This window comes from Salmo trutta, chromosome 21 (assembly GCF_901001165.1).
Source record: "Salmo trutta chromosome 21, fSalTru1.1, whole genome shotgun sequence".
NCBI classification, from domain to species: Eukaryota; Metazoa; Chordata; class Actinopteri; order Salmoniformes; family Salmonidae; genus Salmo; species Salmo trutta.
Window position 1 is genome coordinate 33,287,105 of NC_042977.1, and position 23,700 is coordinate 33,310,804.

The 23,700-nt window shown below is 42.0% G+C and overlaps 1 protein-coding gene and 2 long non-coding RNA genes across 6 annotated transcripts in view; all 3 read right to left on the reverse strand.

The window, feature by feature from the left end:
- Positions 1 to 23,700, reverse strand: part of LOC115157209 (corticotropin-releasing factor receptor 2) — an 80,125-nt gene that overhangs the window by 45,697 nt on the left and 10,728 nt on the right. The window lies entirely within an intron of this gene.
- LOC115157211 (uncharacterized) lies at positions 14,281 to 17,553 on the reverse strand. The gene is made up of 2 exons (XR_003868401.1): positions 16,897 to 17,553; positions 14,281 to 14,460 (listed from the first exon to the last, which is right to left on the reverse strand). It is a non-coding gene; the product is annotated as an uncharacterized LOC115157211 (long non-coding RNA).
- Positions 20,576 to 23,441, reverse strand: LOC115157210 (uncharacterized). The gene is made up of 2 exons (XR_003868400.1): positions 21,510 to 23,441; positions 20,576 to 21,274 (listed from the first exon to the last, which is right to left on the reverse strand). It is a non-coding gene; the product is annotated as an uncharacterized LOC115157210 (long non-coding RNA).

A 23,700-nucleotide genomic window follows, 5' to 3' on the forward strand; every position in this document is an offset into this window, starting at 1 on the left:
TGAAGATTTCACTATGGGGATGAAAATGCACTTTCTACAGCAAATTCATTCACACTCTACAGGTGGGCACAATAAAATACATGAATAACATTTTTGTACTTCTCAGACCATCAATAACTGACAGATCAGTCAGGATAGCTAAACAGCATGCTATCACTCAGTTAACACAGCAAACAGTGACGTTATGTGTAGTGTAGCACACAAGAGTACTCCTTCTATTTTTGAGGTCAACATGCGTAAGTCAAAAACAGTCATGTAAAAAAGCAAGCACACCCCCTGGAATTAAATTGTAATTTTTTTTTACATATTTGTACAGATGGATATGTAATCTTCCCTTCAACACTATTGACAGATTAAGGTAACCTAATTTAACAAATGACACTGAAAGATTATACTTTGAAATCAACAGAAATGCAATTCCATAATGCAGAAAAAACAATTACACCCCTACTGTAGCTTCAATAGCTGATGTTGCCTCCTTTTGCTGAAATAACTTCATGTAGTAGTTTTTTGTACCTGTCTATCAGTCTCTTACATCGACTGGGAGGAATTTTTGCCAACTCTTCTTTACAGTACTGCTTTAACTGTGCCATGTTCGAGGGCTTTCTTGCATGCACGACCCGCTTCAAGTCCCCCCACAGCATTTCGACAGAACTGACATCTGGGCTTTGACTCGGCCATTCCATAACCCTGCATTTCTTCCTTTTGAGCCATCCGTTGTAGCTTTGCTTGTGTGTTTTGGATCATTGTCCTGTTGTAAGATACATATTCATTTCCATTTTTTTATTTTTAACTTTTACCCCATTTTCTCCCCAATTTTGTGGTATCCAATTGGTAGTTACGGTCTTGTCTCATCGCTGCAACTCCCATATGGACTCGGGAGAGGCGAAGGTCGACGACCCAACTAAGCCGCTCTGCTTCTTGACACAATGCCCGCTTAACCCGGAAGCCAGCCACACCAATGTGTCGGAGGAAACACCGTACACCTGGCGACTGTGTCAGTGTGCATGCGCCTGGCCTGTCACAGGAGTCGCTAGAGCGCAATGGGACAAGGACATCCCTGCCGGCCAACCCCTAACCCGGACGACGCTGGGCCAATTGTGCGCCGCCCCATGAGTCTCCCGGTCGAGGCAGGCTGCAACAGAACCTGGACTCAAACCAGGATCTCTAGTAGCACAGCTAGCAACTGCTATGCAGTACCTTAGACCACCGCGCCACTCGGGAGGCCTCAGCTTCAGTTTTTAGACAGATGGTCTGATATTCTCCTCAAGAATTCTCTTGTACAATACGGAATTCATGGTTGACTCAATGATGTCAAGTTGGCCCGGACCCAAGGCAGCAAAGCAGCCCCAAACCACAATGTCACTGCCTCTATGCTTTACAGTTGGTGTGAGGTTCTTCTGTTCAAAGGCAGTGTTTTATTTTTGCCAAACATGGAGCCTAGCATTGCAGCCAAACAACTCCACCTTTGATTCATCTGTCCAGAGCACGTTGTTCCATGAGTTTTGTTCTTTACCCAGGAGTTGTCCAGCAAACGTTAGTCATGTCTTCATATATTTTTTTTGAGAGCCATATGGTTAAGACCAAACCAGACCAAGTTTCTAATCTTTATGGAAGGCTGAACCCTCCCAAGTTACTCTCTAATACTTTTCTAATAATTTGAACTTGTTTTGGTACACCTGATTCTAATTTTATCCATTTTATGTGATGGTAAAGGTAAGGGTGTACTAACTGTTTCTTCATAAGGAAATTGCATTTTTGTTCATTTTAATCGCATAACATTTTCAAAGTAAAAGAATGTTGGGGTGTTTTTTAAAATTGGGTTATCATTATCAATGAATGTGGTTGGAATTTATCTCAAATATCCATGTGTCCAAATATGTAAAACAAATCTAAGAAAATAAAAAACTACCACTTTCCAGGGGGTGTACTTACTTTTTCACATGACAGTGTATGCACAGACAACATGCTGCTCTTCATACAATTGTAACAACAATGGGCTCACAGCATGGACAACACAGCCAATCACAGCAGGAAGATACTGTATTTAACACCTAGGCTTACATGCTGACTAGTGCCTTAAAATAAATGTACACATGGCTACTTTGAACAATCTCAAATATAAAGTATATTTTGATTTGTTTAACACTTTTTTGTGTTATTTCATAGTTTTTATGTCTTCACTATTATTCTACAATGTAGAATACAGTAAAAATAAAGAAAAACTCTTGAATGAGTAGGTGTGTCCAAACTTTTGACTGGTACTATACATATTATTCAATAATTTCATCTAAAATGCTTGCTACAAAGATCCAGCAAAAGAAAGGACCATATGCATTTCAGGTAAAAAAAAACAGCCCAATGTTTATCTCCCATGACAAATTAGCTAGCAACAGCAAGTTAGCTAAATGTCCATGAATGTTTCATGTGTGTTTCGACCTGTCCCCAAATTAATATAGTTGGTTCATATTTGGTTTTGATATTTGAACCTGCCTGTCATGAACACTATTTTGTGAACCCCCACCCTCAAATGTCCTATATGTTTAACTTTGAATTTATTTGAAAGAAGAAGACAAATCTGATATAGTAATGGTGCTTTCAAGACAACTGGGAACTCTGAAAAATCATGACGTGAGTGATCTTCAGGTCGAAAAGTCGGAGCTCTAGAAAGATGCCCTAGTTTCGGAATTGGAATTCTGAGTTGGATGACCATTCACACCGATTTTTCCAAAGTTTCCAGTTGTCTTGAATGCACTGAAATCGGAAGTCAGAGATTTCCCAGTTCCCAGTTATTTTGAAATCGGCATAAGGGACCAACAGTATACCCTCACAAAATGCGTATTGGCCTGACTTGGTGATGAAATAAGATGCAATCACATATCCCTAAAACTGAGAGATAAAGAAATTAATTTTTTGGAAGTTCTTTCTGTCTTGTGTCCATTGACCCTTCAAACTGGTCTCTGGAGAATGTCTTGTCATCAAAACACACAGATGTGCGTATTCAGTATGAACGCTCCACTTAAAATTCCCCAAGGCACTACTCTCAGTGTAACATGAAAGCACTGTTTGAAAAACTTCAGAATGTCCAAGTGATGCCCAAAAAAAACAGAGATCATGTGCATTCAACTATATTTCCAGTACCCAGACTCACAACAAAAAGCCTTTCTTTGGTGTGAAGATTTTCAAACAATGAAATACTTTTTTTTGCGTGAGTCAGACTTGTTTTGCTCCAAGCCTATACCCATGACAGAAATATGTATTTATGTTTGAGGAAGAGCAGGCGTTGATTCATTATATCAATGGCGTTCAATTACCAAACTCCCCTCAACTCGTTTAGAGATAGTTCCTAAAGGACAAAGTCAAAGGCACTGTAAAATGTCCAGTGACATTAACACATTTATACCTAAAAACAAATATTAGGCCGTGTTTATATGGTCCCCTATCAAACAGCCAAATGTTTACCACATTCTTCATCTTTGACCCTGTTGTTGTGATCATCATCAAATGCTGTGCTTAAATTGTTCAACATGGTACTAACTTCTGACTGCTTTCCTTATGTATGGAACCAGTGACTCATTTCCCCTACCCACAAAAGTGGAGACAAATCAGACCCCAATAATTACAGGGGAATTTGTGTAAACAGGAATTTGGGAAAGGTTTCCTGTTGCATTTTGAATTCAAGAATTCAAACCTTTCTTCAAGAAAAAAAATGTAATAAGTAAATGTAAAATTGGCTTTCTACCCAACCATCGCACTATTAACCATATATACACCTTACACACACTAGTTCATTGACTGACTGCTTTATTGACTTTAAAAATAATTTGATTCTATTTGGCACAAAGGGCTATTCTATTCTAAGTGGGCTTGGTGATAAGGTGTATGACTTAATAAAATGTATGTACACAGAAAACAAGTGTGCAATAAAAATCTAAAACCAAAGATCATAATTATTTTCGCAAAGTCGAGGTGTGAGACAAGGCTGCAGTTTGAGTCCAAACCTTTTCAACATTAATATAAATTAATTAGCAGGGCCATTCTGCAGCCCCAGGACTCACACTATTCTGCACAGAGGTAAAATACCTGCTACATGCTGATGGTTTGGTTCTTCTATCACCAACCAAATAAGGTCTTCAACAGAACATTAACATTCTAGAGCAATATTGCCATAATTGGGCCCTGGCAGTACATTATAAAAAAACGAAAATAATCATTTTCCAGAAAAACCCCCAGATGTCAGAAACACAAATCTAAATTCACCCTGAACAAAAAACATAACTGAACACCCTAAAAATTACTCATACCTTGTTCTGACCATATCTGCATCGGGAAACGTTAATATGGCAGTGAATGCACTCAAAGAAGCTTGCAGAGCATTCTGTGCAATAACAATGAAATTATTCAAAATCAACATCCCAATTAGAATTTGGACCAAAATATTTGACAGAGTAATCCTACCAATAGCTCTTTCCGGAAGTTAGGTTTGGGGGCCACTCAATAAACTGAGCCCAGAAACGAGCCCTCTCAGTCAGCTTGTGTTGGACCTAACCAACCAAGCTGCACCAGCACGGCTTCAAAATAAATCATTAACATTTAAAAAATCATGAACCAATCAAAGTACTCATATTTACAACGTGGGAAAAACTAAACAAAATCCCAAAGCCAACTAAATTGCTATCTGGCCCAAAACAGAGAATGTGAATTGGCTGATTATCTCTACTCTGTCAGAGATACGAAGCAGATCCTTACCAAGAACAGGCTGAGTGACCTCTAATTGGCAACAGAAATCGTCAGACATAAAAAGACATGGCTACCCAAAGAGGAGCGTGTATGTGGTCACTGCACAACATGGGTGTCACGTCCTGACCAGTAGGGGGTGTAGTTGGGTCAGGACGTGGCAGAAGAGTCGGGGTGTTTATTGTTTCATTTATTTTGGCCGTGTGACTTCCAATCAGGCACAGCTGTAGAAGGTTGTGGCTGATTGGGAGTCACACATAAGTTGCCTACTTTGCCTTGTGGGTTTGTGGGTAATTGTTTCTGTCAGTGTTTTGTACCAGACAGGACTGTTTGCTGTCGGTTTACTCTTTTCTTGTTTTGTATAGTGTTCACGTTGTTTATATTAAATTCTAATAATGAACACTAACTCCGCTGCACCTTGGTCCACTTCTTCAGACGACAGTTGTGACAGAATTACCCACCACTCAAGGACCAAGCAGCAGAGGAAGGAGCGGAGGATTTTCGAAGAGGACAAACGAGAGAGATGGACTTGGGAGGAGATCTTGGAGGGAGAAGGCTCCTACACTTGGGAGGAGATCCAAGCAGGGAAAGATCGCCTTCCTTGGAAACAGGTGGTACGCGAGAGAGAGGATAGGAGTAAGGCTGGTATGGACCGGGAACGTTTCCGAGGGACAAGACTGGCGTTGAAGCACGAGAGGCACCCCCAAGAATTTTTTTGGGGGGGGCACACGGGTAGTTTGGCTAGGCGAAGGAAGAGCCGGAAACCAGCTACCCGTGGTTATATGGAGGAGCGTATGAGGTGGGGAGCGCCATGTGTTGCTGAGAAGCGCACTATCTCACCCATACGCACGCACAGTCCGGTGCGAGTTATTCCAGCCCCTCGCAGGTGCCGTGCTAGAGCGGGCATCCAGCCTGGTAGGAGGATGCCTGCGCAGCGCATCTGGTCGCCGGTACGCCTCCGAGGACCGGGCTACCCAACTCCCGCTCTACGCACGGCTACCATCAGGCCCCTGCACAGCCCAGTCTGCCCTGTACGAGCACTCCGCTCGTACAGGGCTACTAGTTCCATCCAGCCAAGGCGGGTTGTGCAGGAGGTAAGATCTAGACCGGCTGTGAGCCTCCATAGCCCTGGGTTTCCAGCTCCTGTCTCTCGTGCGGACCCGGAAGTGCGTCCACCCAGTCCGACTCGTCCTGTTCCCGCTCCCCGCACTAAACGGCAAGTGCGTAAACCCAGCCTCGCCAGTCAACAGTCGTCGGAGCTGCCCGTCAGTCAACAGTCGTCGGAGCTGCCCGTCAGTCAACAGTCGTCGGAGCTGCCCGCCAGTCAACAGTCGCCGGAGTGGTCAGACTGCGCTGAACTGCCGGAGTGGCCAGACTGCGCTGAACTGCCGGAGTGGCCAGACTGCGCTGAACTGCCGGAGTGGCCAGACTGCGCTGAACTGCCGGAGTGGCCAGACTGCGCTGAACTGCCGGAGTGGCCAAACTGCGCTGAACTGCCGGAGTGGCCAGACTGCGCTGAACTGCCGGAGTGGCCAGACTGCCCTGAACTGCCGGAGTGGCCAGACTGCCCTGAACTGCCGGAATGGCCAGACTGCCCTGAACTGCCGGAGTGGCCAGACTGCCCTGAACTGCCGGAGTGGTCAGACTGCCCTGAACTGCCGGAGTGGCCAGACTGCCCTGAACTGCCGGAGTGGCCAGACTGCCCTGAACTGCCGGAGTGGCCAGACTGCCCTGAACTGCCGGAGTGGCCAGACTGCCCAGACTGTCCCGAGTTGCCAGACTGCCCAGACTGTCCCGAGTTGCCAGACTGCCCAGACTGTCCCGAGTTGCCAGACTGCCCCGAGTGCCCCGAACTGCCAGAGTGGCCCGACTGCCGGGAAAGGCCTGAACCGGAGCCACCTCCTGATATAGGTGGGTTGGGGAGGGGGGGGTGTAGCACAGTGCCGTCGTTGACGGCAGCCACCCTCCCTTCGCTCCCTTTAGTAGAGGGGAATTTTTGTTTTGTTGGTTGGGGTTGTTTTTCTTTTTGGGTTTTTGTTTTAAAGGTGCTTCCGGGGTTAGCACCTTTAAGGGGGGGTACTGTCACGTCCTGACCAGTAGGGGGTGTAGTTGGGTCAGGACGTGGCAGAAGAGTCGGGGTGTTTATTGTTTCATTTATTTTGGCCGTGTGACTTCCAATCAGGCACAGCTGTAGAAGGTTGTGGCTGATTGGGAGTCACACATAAGTTGCCTACTTTGCCTTGTGGGTTTGTGGGTAATTGTTTCTGTCAGTGTTTTGTACCAGACAGGACTGTTTGCTGTCGGTTTACTCTTTTCTTGTTTTGTATAGTGTTCACGTTGTTTATATTAAATTCTAATAATGAACACTAACTCCGCTGCACCTTGGTCCACTTCTTCAGACGACAGTTGTGACAATGGGAGGTAGAAACAGAGATGCACTTTCTCCTTTACTGTGATACATATTCCTCACAAGAGATTCATTATTCACAGAAATTAATACATTTATTCCAAATTTTAACTTATTAAACCCAGAGGACAAACAAAAAATACTAATGGGCTGTCACGGTTGTCGTAAGGATTGGATCAAGGTGCAGCGGGAACGTGTATACACATCTTCTTTATTAAATAAAAAGAAGGAAAAAACAAAAGAAACACGTATACAAAAAACAACGAACGGCACTAAACAGTCCTGTTAGGTGCACAGACACAAAACAGGAGACAACTACCCACAAATCCCAATACAAAACCCCCCCTATACATAGGACCTTCAATCAGAGGCAATGAGGAACAGCTGCCTCCAATTGAAGGTCAATCAAAACCCTAAACATTGAACTAAAAAGACTAGACTAGAACATAGAAATATACTAACATAGAACATAAACCAAAAAACCCCGGAACACATAAAACAAACACCCCTCTTACCTAAGTACATAGCCCAACAAACCCCGAACCACATAAAACAAACACCTGACCAAACTACAATAACAAATAACCCCTTTACTGGTCAGGACGTGACATGGGTGAAGGACTAATGGCTCCTCTTGCAGCCAAATATGTATTTGCCTGTCATAGCCTGAGGAACACTGAATAATAACATCTGCATAGTAAACAGTCATTTAGTTATTAGTAGTATTATTGTTATTACTATTAGTGGTATTATTGTTATTACTATTGTAGTTATTACTATTATTATTATTGTTGTTGTGATTATTATTCCAAATAGTAGTGGTACAGGTAGTAGGGGTGATGGTAATGATAGCAGTTTAATGATGGTGGTGGTAGTAGTAGTAGTAATGACGATTGTAGTTGTAGTACTGATGTAATGATGAGGATGACAGTTATAAGTTAGTTATAATTTTATTTTCCATGTTTAGCATTTTATATTTATTATATTCTTACTATTGAATGTTAACATTTTGTTATTATTATTATTACTATTATTTATTCTTTATTACAATGTATATTGTTTACATTGTTACTGATGGCGCAAAAGTCATGACAGGGAGACATAGTGGAGTGGTAACGCACGTGCAAGGAGTTGCTCCTGACACCACTTGGGTACACTGCAGCATCCACCGAGAGGCTCTTATTGCCAAAGGAATGCCTGACAGCTTGAAAGACGTTTTGGACACTACAGTGAAAATGGTTAACTTCGTTTAAGCAAGGCCCCTGAACTCTCGTGTATTTTCTGCACTATGCAATGATATGGGCAGCGAACATGTAACGCTTCTACAACATACAGAAGTGCGCTGGTTATCAAGGGGCAAAGTATTGACACGTTTTTCTTTATTGAGAGACGAGCTTAAAGTTTTCTTTACTGACCATAATTTTCACTTGTCTGACTGCTTGCATGAGTTTCTCACACGACTGGCCTATCTGTGTGATGTTTTTTCTCGCCTGAATGATCTGAATCTAGGATTACAGGGACTTTCCGCAACTATATTCAATGGGTGGGACAAAATTGAGGCTATGATTAAGAAGTTGGAGCTCCTCTCTGTCTGCATTAACAAGGACAACACACAGGTCTTTCTAAGACTGTATGATTTTTTGTATGCAAATGAACTTACAGACAATGTCAAATGTGATATAGCGAAGCACGTGAGTGAGTTGGGTGCGCAATTACGCAGGTACTTTCCCGAAACAGATGACACAAACAACTGGATTCGTTATCCCTTTCATGCCCTGCCTCCAGTTCACTTACCGATATCTGAACAAGAGAGCCTCGTCGAAATTGCAACAAGCGGTTCTGTGAAAATCTAATTTAATCAGAAGCCACTGCCAGATTTCTGGATTGGGCTGCGCTCAGAGTATCCTGCCTTGGCAAATCATGCTGTTAAGACACTGATGCCCTTTGCAACCACATACCTACAGTACGTATGTGAGAGTGGATTCTCGGCCCTCACTAGCATGAAAACGAAATACAGGCACAGACTGTGTGTGGAAAATGATTTAAGACTGAGCCTCTCTACAATGGAACCCAACATTGCAGAGTTATTTATGTGCATCCTTTCAAGCACACCCTTCTCATTAACCTGTGGTGAGTTATTCACAATTTTCAATGAACAAATAAGGTTTTATATGTAAGATGGTTAAATAAAGAGCAAAATTATTGATTATGATTACTATTTGTGCCCTTAAAAAAGGCCTGTTTTGTGCGACGGCCACTAAAAGGGACAAACCGTGAGAGCCTGGCGAAGGGTGTTGGGGAAAACGCTTTTCTTAATTCACAGCTGTGTCATTGAAGCTTCCCCTTCATGCTCCCAAAGCATATTAAGAAAGATTAGTACACTTGGACAAGGATTCAAACGTCATCATCTGCGTTGTCTAAAGCTTCCACCTCGGGGAAGCAAACAAGGGTTGGCTACAGCTGAGATTATGTCCGTATCTGGGCCAGACTTTTTAGAAGGTTCACCAGAACTCAAGCTACCATTCAAAACTTGAGATGTTTCAAGTTAACAACAGTTACAACAGAAACAAATAGCTTCTACCATAACTTCTAAATTCAATTATCTTCAAATCATTTTCTCACTTTTGCACCTATAGTTGCTAAGATTCTGTGCCATCTATTCATCAGTGCATTCACTTGAGAAATACCTGCTTGCCCCCCCCCCCCCCCCGATTCTCTTTGTAAATAATTTACTTATTATTTGTGTAGTCTCTTTGTCGGAATTCTTTCATTTATACTCCGAGAGCAATTTGAATCAGTGGTGGATTACTTTATTATGAACAACTTGTTATAGACCTGAATAAATCGTGTCCTCAAAGTAACACCAGGATCCATTGAAGCCTCAGAGTCAGAGAGCAGCAGTCTCAGAGAAGCCTCCACACTTTCACATACATCTAAGACAGTAGTCAAAGACATGGAAAGCTGGAAGACACAGAAGGTCAAAATTCAATAATGTGAAACACAATTGTTTGAAAACATTAACTGACAGTATATTATTTAATTGAATTAAATAAAATGCCCTTTGAGAACAATGCAGAAAAGGAGGCCAAATCCTCATACTAAACTGAATTTAATTGTCCTGAATGTACTGTACGGTTGAACTTATCAAGATAAACCCTGTCCGACTTCTTAAACTAGCAGATCGATTTGGAGAATGGAGATGGCACATGTCCCTTTAAACAATAATTATGTTGGCATTACTTTACTCACCAGTAGATTTAGAGAATAAAATAAGTGACACCAATTGTTATGAGGACAGTAGGGTAGTCTCTTTCTGCCATGTGTACTGAAAACACTGAGGGCCCTGTGCAAAAACGGCCCCTATAGCCTATCAGAGGGCAAGGTGGAGCTGTTAGCTTATTGCTCAAACCTATCAAATCCTCTCAGATATCTGAAACTGCCTAGGGTCTCTAGGGATTAGGAATTCTTTTTCTGGATAGGGCCTACATATTTTACTGAATTCTACCTAAACTAAACAATAGTTGATTTTGTTGCAACCTCTAATTCAAGGAAACAAGCAGACAACAGATTTTTTTTAAAGACACCAATAGCCGGCATGATCAACATTATCCCCACATCCTCCAAAAACAATGTAGACAATAGTAAACATGAAGAAAAACCCTTGAATGAGTAGGTGTGTCCAAACTTTTGACTGGTACTGTGTAATATGACAGTTCCTTCCTCCAGGAGTAATAATATTATTTGGGAGATCTTCATGTTTGCTGAGAACTGAAGGAGGATGTAAATCTCATGAGCCTCTGGAGTCCTGATTCTATATGGAGAATAGTCAGCACTCACCATGTCAGTGTCCAGTGTTAAGGTGGATGGTGACTGGCAGTGTACAGTGAAACTGTGGCAGTGTTCAGTATTCAGTGTTCAGCATGGGAAGACTGGTGCAGATTAGACAGCCTATCCCTTAAGGTCGAGTGTGTGTCCAATGAAGCCAGTGAAGTGTTCACAAAACATCCTGACCAGGATTTATTCACTGACAAGTAGAGAGAGAGAGAGAGAGCTAGAGAGAGAGAGAGAGAGAGAGAGAGAGAGAGAGAGAGAGAGAACTAGAGAGAGCTAGAGAGAGCTAGAGAGAGAGAGAGAGAGAGAGAGAGAGAGAGAGCGCACGAGAGGGAGAGCTGGAGAGAGAGAGAGAGAGAGAGAGAAAGAGAGAGAGAGAGAGAGTTGGGAGTAATGTTCATTTAAGTGCTGTCACTTTAAGTGTCAAATTAAAGTAACTAATTTGCTCAAGTGGCAAAAGATTACTCAGCCACCCAAGTGAGAAATGCCTTTTTGGTACCTAAGAGGTATAATGGTTCAATGTCACAGCATTGGGTTTACATGAATTCACATCCATTCAAATGTAATGCATGGCAGACTATATACAGTGCATTCGGAAAGTATTGACTTTTTCCACATTTTGTTACATTACAGCCAAATGCTCATCAATCTACACACAACACCCCATAATGACAAAGTGAAAAGTGAAAACAGGTTTGCAGAAATTTAGTACATTTATTAAAAATAAAAACCGGATTCATTATTTAAATATTCAGACCCTTTACTATGAGATTCGTAATTGAGCTCAGGTGCATACTGTTTTTAATGTAATTTAACTAAGCAAGTCAGTTAAGAATAAATTCTTATTTACAATGACGGCCTACCAAAAGGCAAAAGGCCTCCTGCGGGGTCGGGGGCTGGGATAAATATATATATATATATATATATATATATATATATATATATATATATATATATATATGACAAAACACACATCACGACAAGAGACACCACAACGCTACGTAAAGAGAGACCTAAGACAACAACATAGCATGGCAGCAACACATGACAACACAGCATGGTAGCAACACAACATGACAACAACATGGTAGCAACACAACATGGCAGTGGCATAACATGGTAGCAGCACAAATCATGGTCCAAACATTATTGGGCACAGACAACAGCACAAAGGGCAAGAAGATAGATACAACAATACATCACGTGAAGCAGCCACAACTGTCAGTAAGAGTGTCCATGATTGAGTATTTGAATGAAGAGATGGAGATAAACCTGTCCAGTTGGAGTGTTTTTTTGCAGCTCATTCCAGTCGCTAGCTGCAGCGAACTGAAAAGAGGAGCGACCCAGGGATGTGTGTGCTTTGGGGACCTTTAACAGAATGTGACTGGCAGAGCAGGTGTTGTATGTGGTGGATGAGGGCTGCAGTAGGTGTCTCAGATAGAGGGGAGTGAGGACTAAGAGGGTTTTATAAATAAGCATCAACCAGTTGGTCTTGAGACGGGTATACAGAGATGACCAGTTTACAGAGGAGTATAGAGTGCGGTGATGTGTCCTATAAGGAGCATTGTTGAGCAAAGTACAGTGAATTAAGCAAAGTACGGAGCAAAGTACAGAGAGATCCTTGGTGAAAACCTGCTCCAGAACGCTTTAGGACCTCAGACAGGGGCGAAGGTTCACTTTCTAACAGGACAACAACACTAAGCACACAGCCAAGACAATGCAGGTGTGGCTTTGGGATAAGTCTCTGAATGTCCTTGAGTGGCCCAGCCAGAGCCCGGACCTTGAACCCGATCGAACATCTCTGGAGAAACATGTAAATAGCTATGCAGCGATGCTCCCCATCCAACCTGACAGAGCTTGAGAGGATCTGCAGAGAAGAATAGGAGAAACTCCCCAAATACAGGTGTGCCAAGCTTGTAGCATCATACCCAAGAAGATTCTAGGCTGTATCGCTGACAAGGTGTTTCAACAAAGTACTGAGTGAAGGGTCTGAATACCTATGTAAATGTGATATTTCCATTTTTTTTACATTTGCAAAAATTTGCAAAGATTTCTAAAAAACAGTTTTTGCTTTGTCATTGTGGGCTATTGTGTGTAGATTGATGAGGAAAAAAATATATTTTATAGATTTTAAAATAAGGTTTTAACAACAAAATGTGAAAAAAGTCAAGGGGTCTGAATACTTTCCGAATGCACTTTCCAAGTTCCAATCAGTTTCATGAGGACACAAGTATCCATCACATTGGTGATCTACCATATTATACAAATTATTATCGTAATTGACTTGAATATTTGGCATACAAGGATATTATTAAAAATAAAAAAGACATAATTACAGCAGAGTATTGGAATATTATTGTAGCCGATTTTTATATCTATATGTTGACAGCAGGTATCGATTCTAAAGGTTTCCACACTGTATACGCAAACAGAGCCGACAGAGGTCCGTTTGTGTCGCTCTCTATGTAGTTCTACGTACATTTGTGAGGGTGATTTGTTTTTTACCTGATGCAAATGGACCTCCGTCGGCTCCGTTTGCGTAGACTATGTAGAGCCCTTCAGACCCAAAAACGTTTTTTTTGTAGGTAGTTATAAGTTAGGTAGAGCAAGTTATCTGTACCTGCACCAAAACGCTGTTCTCCTTTTTCTTTTCAAATGGCGAGGAAACATGTTTTCAAAACTTTTATTTTCATGACTGAGCAAAATTGTTTGGACCATCAAAACGGAATGAAATTGCAGTATCGAATCGTCACCTACGGTTTGTGATAATATCATATTGTGAGGTCCCTGGCAATTCCCTTGATATTAACTGATATTGGTAGTGATCCACATTATCCTATCATACTGTATGTAGTCAACTCTTTCCAACACATTACGTGAAAAAGCTTGCATTTTGACATTCTATTATTGTAATATCACCAACTATTTAGTATGTTAAAGACCAGCTTGCTTTCCGCTGCTCCAGCTTGCTTTCCGTTGGATCGTCAAGCCACGGCTAATCCCTGTGGTGGGACTCTGTTTTATTTCTCACTGATTTAGTGGAAGTGACAAGTGCTATTCCCACAATACTGCAAAAAATGTGTTGTTCTCTCTAGACCTGCGGGGCAGGCAGGTGTCAGCGCTTTGTTCCAGCTGACTCTTAATTGCCAGCAGTTGAAGCAATCAGTAGCACTTGATTGGTGTGATATTGGATTTGCTCTTTAAGAAGCTATACAACTATAAACCCTATAAGCCAGACGCGTTGCTTTACTGGACACAGGGTCATGCAGAACGATTGGTTGACAGTGGAAAGGAAAAATTATTCAGTCTGACTAATCAGAGTTACACACTCCAATTTTGATTTAATTGAATTGGACGAGCACTTGAGGCAACAGAGAAGTGGCTTGAAATTAGATGAGGCTCCTGAGGGAGGTCACACAATTGTGACACCAAAGTGTTAATATACAGTATTTGTCTCTCTGGAGGTCTTGGGAAGATCCAGTGACCTAGAGCAGGGGTGTCAAACGTCCGGCCCGCGGGCCGGATCAGGCCCGCAAAGGGGTTTAATCCGGCCCGCGAGATGATTTTGTAAAGTATAAAAATTAGCTGCAATTTTTCAATAAAATAAACTTCTGTTCCAATTGCGTCCACTGGATGGCGCAATAGCAATTGTGTTAAGCAAGCAAACCGTTTATAACGGAGCAGAGCAAGTAGGTCAAGCAAGTGCAGCCAGTCCAGATGAGCTACTTCGTTTTGCTTGCGATATTTATTACGGCTTCTACTTTTAACATTTTGTGCTTTGGCACCATCATTGCCCCAATAATGTCTCTGTCAAAAAAGAGAAAAGTGGACGAAGAGTGCAGAGTGTTCCAAGAAAAATGGTCATCCTCCTATTTATTCACGGAATTGAATGGGAAAGCTGTATGTTTGGTGTGTTCACAGCATGTTGCAGTGCTGAAAGAGTATAACCTTCGTCGCCACTATGTGAGTCTTCATGCCGACAAATATGACAACTTTCAAGGACAGCAGAGAAGAGAGAAGGTGAATGAACTGTTGGCGGGTCTGAAGAAACAGCAGTCTGTGTTTACTCACAGCCGAGACATCAGTGACGCTGCAGTGAAAGCTAGCTACCTCATTGCTAATGAAATCGCAGTGGCTTCAAAACCATTTAGTGAGGGTGAATTTGTAAAAACATGCATGATGAAGGCAGCGGAGATTGTGTGCCCTGAAAAGCGCCAGGCTTTTGCAAATATCAGCCTGACAAGAAACACAGTTGCAGACAGGATTTCCGATCTTTCAGTGGATTTGGACAGCCAGTTGAAGCAAAAAGTAAAGTCATTTATTGGGTTTTCAGTTGCAATCGATGAAAGCACGGACATTACAGATGTTGCACAACTGGCCATTTTCATCCGCGGAGTTGATGACACATTGACCGTCACCGAGGAGTTCGTGGAGTTGGTGCCGATGACAGATACAACGACAGCAGCTGATATTTTCACCGCACTCGTCGGCGCGCTGGACAGGGTCGGAGTGGAGTGGTCCCGCGCTGTCAGCCTGGCTACAGATGGTGCGCCCTCAATGATCGGGGAAAAAGCAGGCGTTGTGACAAAGTTCAGAGAGAAAGTGCAATCTGCAGGAGGCTTTGTGTTGCAAGTCATTAAAGATGGATAACGTCATGAAGGTGGTCATCCAAACTGTTAATTTCATCCGATCCAGAAGCCTGAATCACCGTCAGTTTGACAGCCTTCTCAGAGAGAAAGACCACATCTATGGCCTGCCATACCACACTGAGGTAAGATGGTTAAGCCAAGGTGCTGTGCTTAGGCGTTTCTTTGATTTACGAGAAGAAATTGAACAGTTCATGGAAGAAAAGGGCAAACCAGTGTTAGAATTTCATTCCGCAGAATGGATGCAGGACCTTGCATTTATGGTGGATGTTACAGAGCACCTGAATAACTTGAACAAACAGCTGCAATGGCGCAACAAAGTCGTCACGCAGTATTATGACAGCATACGTTCTTTCAAGTTGAAGCTGTCATTGTGGGAGACGCAACTCGCCGGTGGTGATGCAGCTCACTTCTCCTGTCTGAAAAATGTGTGCGCGACCCAACATGTGGCAGACATGAAGCGGTTCAAAGATAAAATAACGGCACTGTTACGGGAGTTTGAGCAACGCTTTCAGATTTTTGGTGAACTGGAGAAAGACTTCAACGTTTTTTGCTCGCCATTCACCGTGAATCCCTCTGATCTGCCCGTCAGCATCCAACTTGAAATAATAGACTTGCAGTGTGACTCGGATATGAAGGGCAAATTTGCCGCAGCTGGCTTGGACACATTTTATCAGAAGCTCTTGCCAGGTTACCCCAACTTGACAGCCCTCGCTGCAAAACTGTTGTGCATGTTTGGAACCACATATCTTTGTGAGCAAGTTTTCTCTGTAATGAGCATAAATAAAACAAAGCTGCGCTCAAGGCTCACGCACAAGCACTTGAATCACATCCTGAAGTTGGCTGCCACTCAGGATGTGACGCCTGATATTGATGCGCTGGTGAAAGCTAAAAGATGCCAGGTATCAGGAGTCAAATAAACTATGCAACCCCACTTAAAGTGCTGCATGAGACACCCTGATATAGTTCTGTGATCTGTGATATACTTCTGTGAATCACTGAGGCATTGTGTGTTTGTGTGTTATTTTTCTTTAGAATTTTCAAATAAACTTGAGGTGTTTTATGATTAATAGTGATGTTGTGCTTGTACTATTGTGGACACACTGTCCTCAGGCTCCAGCTTTATGTTTTATGTTGATCGTATTAAAACAAAGAAAACAATCTGAAGTTGTTGTTTTTAAGTTATATATACCATGATTTTACCGGTCCGGCCCACTTGGGAATAGATTTTCCTCCATGTGGCCCCTGAGCTAAAATGAGTTTGACACCCCTGACCTAGAGGCTGGCCAGTTATTGAATGACACGGCTATGACAGGGAAGGGACAGACAATGATGGACCTCTTTCCAAACAGCCTGGTAAAGCATGTTTTAAATAAACCATGGAATTAGATGAACACTCACACAAAAAAGGCACACAGAGGAGGTTTAAAAATGTATAAACCTCTTAAAGAGTCACTCCGTTGACATTAATATTTAGACGTTTTGAAAGGAAAGGAAATAATCAATTTACTGTACGGCACCCTATCTGAGAGGGTCTACTGCAGGGTGAAACCTCTGATTTCTGTTCAATTGTTTCCAAAACCAACTAATGTAACCCTGGCATGAGGCCCACTAAACTGTTCATTTTTGTGCACTGTTGGCCACCAAGGTGAAACTTGAGAGACTTGACAGTCACAGTATCTAGAGAACCACAAAGTCAAAATACTGAGTCTATGAGTCCAGGCATACAGTATCTTCAACCCTTCCAGTAACAATTCAGTGGCCTGATTTTGAACCCTTATTCTAATATGCAGGCCTACAACTGCATGTCCAATATTGTTAATTGTACTGTAATCCCAAGGAGACAATCATTCAGTGAATAGAAATCATTATGACTTTCATACAGATGTAGGATATTAATTGGAGCCAGTTTGCTACAGCAGGAAAATGATCCTGTAGCAACAAGAAAAGTGAATTATTAAGTGGATTATAATTAATGGACATTTTTGTAGAGGTTGATTAGATTTTTTGTAAGGGAAAATCAAGTCAGTGGAAATTACAATCTTCAGAAGCATTTTTAAACATCAAAAACAATACACGTTTTAAATATCCTACATTGCAAGAAAGCTCTCCTGCAACAGGATGATCTAATTAAGATCCTACATCTATAGGCGAGATTTGTGTCGAGAGTCACCTGTCACAGAATATGTTTCTTTTACTTAAAATACCATTTTCACATAATCTTGACCTAAGGTTGTACAGCTTTAGAAGTGTGTTAATAAGGTAAATTCAGATAAGAGTGTTGGAAGTTGTTCTTGATCTGCATGACAAATTCACCTGAAATAACAGAAATACTGAAGCATAAATTAGCAGTCACAAAAGTTATGTTAAAGTGGAAATGTACAGATCCCAAGTCTATAGGTAAGGCATATCAAAATAACTATATTGTAAGTCTCTATCATGGATTATACATAGAGGTATTTATGTTCAATGTTGTGCCATATTAGAAGTACTGTTGTAAGCGGTGATGTAATAGTAAAAAAAAAAAAGGTGGGTAAATGTTGATCACCGTTCGTGTTGAGTAAAGTAACGTTCCCTATATACATTTCTAATACATTATTCTGTAAAAGGTGGATTTGCGTTTGCCCTCCGCTACACTTCTGGTGTAAGTCTCTAGGGTGTATTCCAGAGAAGTAAGTGGTTGTGGATACTGGAAAGAGGTATGACACCTGTATGACATAATTGTATGACACCATGTGGTCAGGATAACCACATTATGGCAGCTCAGTTGTCTCAGGGCCCATATGACCTCGTGCTGTAACATCCTGCTTGGTTCACTTAGTATAACGGCCTGTCTAGCACGCTTAACATGAATCTGTGAAATACATTGATCCACACATACTGATTTTGTTCCCCATCGTCTCAGCTTGAATGTCTGTATTGCTAGGACTCTCAAGATACATTACATGACCAAAAGTAAGTGGACACCTGCTCCCTGAACATTTCATTGCAAAATGCATTGTCACTTTACCCTTACCTACCCCTAATTACCTCGACTAACCTGTACCCCCGCACATTGACTCAGTACCGGTACCCCCTGTATATAGCCTCGCTATTGTTATTTTATTGTGTTACTTTTTTTTTTTTTACTTTTGAATATGCATTCAAGTAGAGGCCTGCAGTGAAAAAAAAAGATATAATAAAATATATACACTGCTCAAAAAAATAAAGGGAACACTTAAACAACACATCCTAGATCTGAATGAAAGAAATAATCTTATTAAATACTTTTTTCTTTACATAGTTGAATGTGCTGACAACAAAATCACACAAAAATAATCAATGGAAATCCAATTTATCAACCCATGGAGGTCTGGAATTGGAGTCACACTCAAAATTAAAGTGGAAAACCACACTACAGGCTGATCCAACTTTGATGTAATGTCCTTAAAACAAGTCAAAATGAGGCTCAGTAGTGTGTGTGGCCTCCACGTGCCTGTATGACCTCCCTACAACGCCTGGGCATGCTCCTGATGAGGTGGCGGGTGGAGTCCTGAGGGATCTCCTCCCAGACCTGGACTAAAGCATCCGCCAACTCCTGGACAGTCTGTGGTGCAACGTCGCGTTGGTGGATGGAGCGAGACATGATGTCCCAGATGTGCTCAATTGGATTCAGGTCTGGGGAACGGGCGGGCCGGTCCATAGCATCAATGCCTTCCTCTTGCAGGAACTGCTGACACACTCCAGCCACATGAGGTCTAGCATTGTCTTGCATTAGGTGGAACCCAGGGCCAACCACACCAGCATATGGTCTCACAAGGGGTCTGAGCATCTCATCTCGGTCAGGCTACCTCTGGCGAGCACATGGAGGGCTGTGCGGCCCCCCAAATAAATGCCACCCCACACCATGACTGACCCACCGCCAAACCGGTCATGCTGGAGGATGTTGCAGGCAGCAGAACGTTTTCCACGGCGTCTCCAGACTCTGTCACGTCTGTCACGTGCTCAGTGAAGAGCACAGGGCGCCGGTGGCGAATTTGCCAATCTTGGTGTTCTCTGGCAAATGCCAAACGTCTTCCACGGTGTTGGGCTGTAAGCACAACCCCCACCTGTGGACGTCGGGCCCTCATACCACCCTCATGGAGTCTGTTTCTGACCGTTTGAGCAGACACATGCACATTTGTGGCCTGCTGGAGGTCATTTTGCATGGCTCTGGCAGTGCTTCTCCTGCTCCTCCTTGCACAAAGGCGGAGGTAGCGGTCCTGCTGCTGGGTTGTTGGCCTCCTCCACGTCTCCTGATGTCCTGGCCTGTCTCCTGGTAGCGCCTCCATGCTCTGGACACTACGCTGACAGACACAGCAAACCTTCTTGCCACAGCTCGCATTGATGTGCCATCCTGGATGAGCTGCACTACCTGAGCCACTTGTGTGGGTTGTAGACCGTCTCATGCTACCACTAGAGTGAAAGCACCGCCAGCATTCAAAAGTGACCAAAACATCAGCCAGGAAGCATAGGAACTGAGAAGTGGTCTGTTGTCCCCACCTGCTGAACCACTCCTTTATTGGGGATGTGTTGCTAATTGCCTATAATTTCCACCTGTTGTCTATATTCCATTTGCACAACAGCATGTGAAATTTATTGTCAATCAGTGTTGCTTCCTAAGTGGACAGTTTGATTTCACAGAAGTGGGATTGACTTGGAGTTACATTGTGTTGTTTAAGTGTTCCCTTTATTTTTTTGAGCAGTATATATATATATACACATACAGTACATGCATACATACATACACACACATATATATATATATATATATATATTTATTTATTTCTTTTTATCATAGAGGTAGGCTTCAGAACTAAGTGCACGATTAGTTTGTTCATCACTATTTTCAACTGTGATCAGTCAGACCTATGGTCTTGAATCAATTGACCTTCTTTTCAAAAAACATTTCAGCCATTTTGATTGTCTTTTTCCCTTTTTCGTTTACTTTTCTTCCTAGAGTCTGTACTGCTTCTCCTTACCCTTTATTAACTTTTCTATTTTTCTTTTATTGGCTTTTTCAGTCCTTTTTCATTCACTCTTATCTCCTTTTCTACTGTCCATGGTATATCTTGAAGCACTTAATGTGCAGTGCATTTCTCACATGCATAGGTAGTGTGTTTGTCACAATGATGACATCTCTGGAACCGTTGCATTGTGTTGATTGGCCAGTGAGAAGCTTTGTCATATCTTGCCTGATCTTCAACAGTAGCAGCCATTAGAGATCTCCTTCCGTGGCGCAGTGGTTTCGTGACAAACTTTTGTATATTTGGGCTGTATACTATGTGTTTTGGAATCACAATGTTGTCAGGCCACTTCGATTGTTTGAACACTTGATCTTTATTTTTGACCACCTGCAGCTTTGCCCTTGGCTCTTCTGACTGGACCCTCTGGCGGGTAGAGGACCTTGGCTCTTCATTATCAACAATGATCTGTTTGCATAGGTTCAGCATATGCACTCAACAGTCTGGCTGGCTAATGGCCTGTCTCCCCCTCATAGTCCATGTCTGACCCATTGCTATCATAATCACTGAGGACAGCATGTTTCTCATTTTGAGGGATAACTGCAATGTTGCATGCCTTGTCTGGGCGGTTGCCTAGATCCAACATATCCAGAACTTGACTCAAAGTGAAACTAAAAGAAAGAACAGAGTAGAAAGTTAGGTAGAACAAGAACTATGTATGTGTATACCTAGATGCACTGTGTTATCCCGCTGGTCACTATTGTTGACGTCAACATGTTTACTCATTTTATGACCACACTGAACAAAGTTGAGTAATTTCAAATGCATATATCAATACTAGGCATCTTAAATATGATGTGTACCAAAAATATTTGTCCTATCTTTATGTTAACATACTTTACTAACCTTTTGTTTGGGAGCTTTGATGCAGCCATCCTCTTCTCATGGTGCAACCAGGAAGTAAACAGCTCTGGTCATGTGACAATTTACACTAAACATGTGACACTGCACGTTTTCATTGAAACCCTTTATTAATTAAATATTTGCTGGAAACGTATTGATACATCATTCAGTAAAATAAATTGGGCCTTATATCTGAAAACGTTTTGTACGGTCACTATTGTGACTGATGGGATTAAATAGGTTAAGACTGGAAAGCATAGAAATAGTGCACACATTGAACAGATCTACCACTTCTTAGACTTGCTTTCAATGAGACTGACAGATCTATACGTCCATTTCTATGTGAATTTGGTTGGGTCGCCCAAAAAGTTACATATAGCAGCTTTAAAGGCTGTGATGCTGGTGTAAAGGATGTCACGTTGCTTGCGTAGCCAGTAGCACTTCCTCCTGGTTCAATTGACACCAAGTCACAAATCCAGGACCTCTGTCTTGCTAGCACACGTGACCACCCTCCTGAAGCGTTTTATCAGTCGACACCACGCGAAAAGTGGGGACACTTCAGGCTGAGGAGTACATTTCATATATCCCTATGTCCTTCACTGGCTGTTTTTTCATTTTATTAAAATCATTACACACAGCGTCTCTCCCTGCCCAGAAGCGTTTAACAGCCTAACAAATGTTAAGACATGAACTCTCTCAATATTACCAGAGATTTCATGTAAAATTTTGCAGAGTTTGCGGCTTTTTAGAACATAACATTTTTAAATATGCCCTGAAGAACTGTGGAAGAAACACTTCTTATCCGGACCACTGGGATTCCACACATATATTCCTCATAACTAAACATAACTCATAATATCTCAGTGACGAGCAAAAGATCTGTTGACTTTCCTTACTGAAATGTTCAGGTCATTACATGGTGTAAATGAGTGAATTACATTATACTGCCTGTTTTTCAAAGCATAAAAGTACAACTTTTTTAATATTTATGACACAGTTTGTAGCACAATTATTCCAAACCATTTACAGCAGATGAATGTGTTGTCCTACCTAACTGCTACTTTTTAAACCATTCATGTGAAACCAAGCTTTTCAACAAACGCAATGTCCCTATTATGCTTATCTAAAGTACCCTATATGTGAATGCTATGGGAGTGAATAATGTGCTGCTTTTATGTTCAGTGTTGTGCCATATTGAAACTCAGTTGGCACTGAGCAGATATAATGCAAATGATGCAAGCAACACTGCACAAACTTACAACAATAACAGACAGTTTATTCCACAGACTTGAGACGTTTCTGACCATCGATTTGTCATTTTAGCTGATCTCTTGTTTCTTTGTTGTTTCATTTAGCTGCTTTAGCAATTGTCTCATTGCTAACCAGTGTCTTGTCCCTTTAACTTGGGCTAACATTATAGAGCTGGCTTTGACATCCAGGGGTACAAGATACAGTACATGAGAGTGCATGGGAAGGTTGTGTTCATAGTTTACCCAGAGAAGGATTGGGATGATTATATTGTCTGGAAAAACCTATGGTTGAAAACAGTGTTCTAAAACGAGTGTTTCTTCCTAGGTTTTGGCCGTTCTAGGGAGTATTTCCTAGCCACCATGCTTCTACACCTGCATTGCTTGCTGTTTGGGGTTTTAGGCTGGGTTTCTGTACAACACTTTGAGGTATCAGCTGATGTAAGAAGGGCTATATAAATACATTTGATTTGATTTATATACAGATAATAAGCACTTTATAATTGAACACAAACAGGGTTTGAACGTTCACACAACATTGTTTGAACCCATAACACGGTTACAAAGTGGTAGTGTGGACATAGGGCTTCTGTTAAATCACATGTGAATGTGAGAGGCAAACTCAGTGTCTGTGTTCATCCTGGAATGATCAAATCAGTCAACCTATCCCCCTATCATATCCCCCTATCATATCTATCATATCCCCCTATCATATCCCCCATCATATCCCCCTATCATATCCCCCTATCATATCTATCATATCCCCCTATCATATCCCCCTATCATATCCCCCTATCATATCTATCATATCCCCCTATCATAGCCAACATATTGAACTTCCATATCAGTGCCAATTACTAACAAAAAGCTAAACATTTCACTTTGGATCAGTTTAATACCCTGTATTTTGCTTTATGCTAAATGGCCGACTGGATTCAAACCTCTGT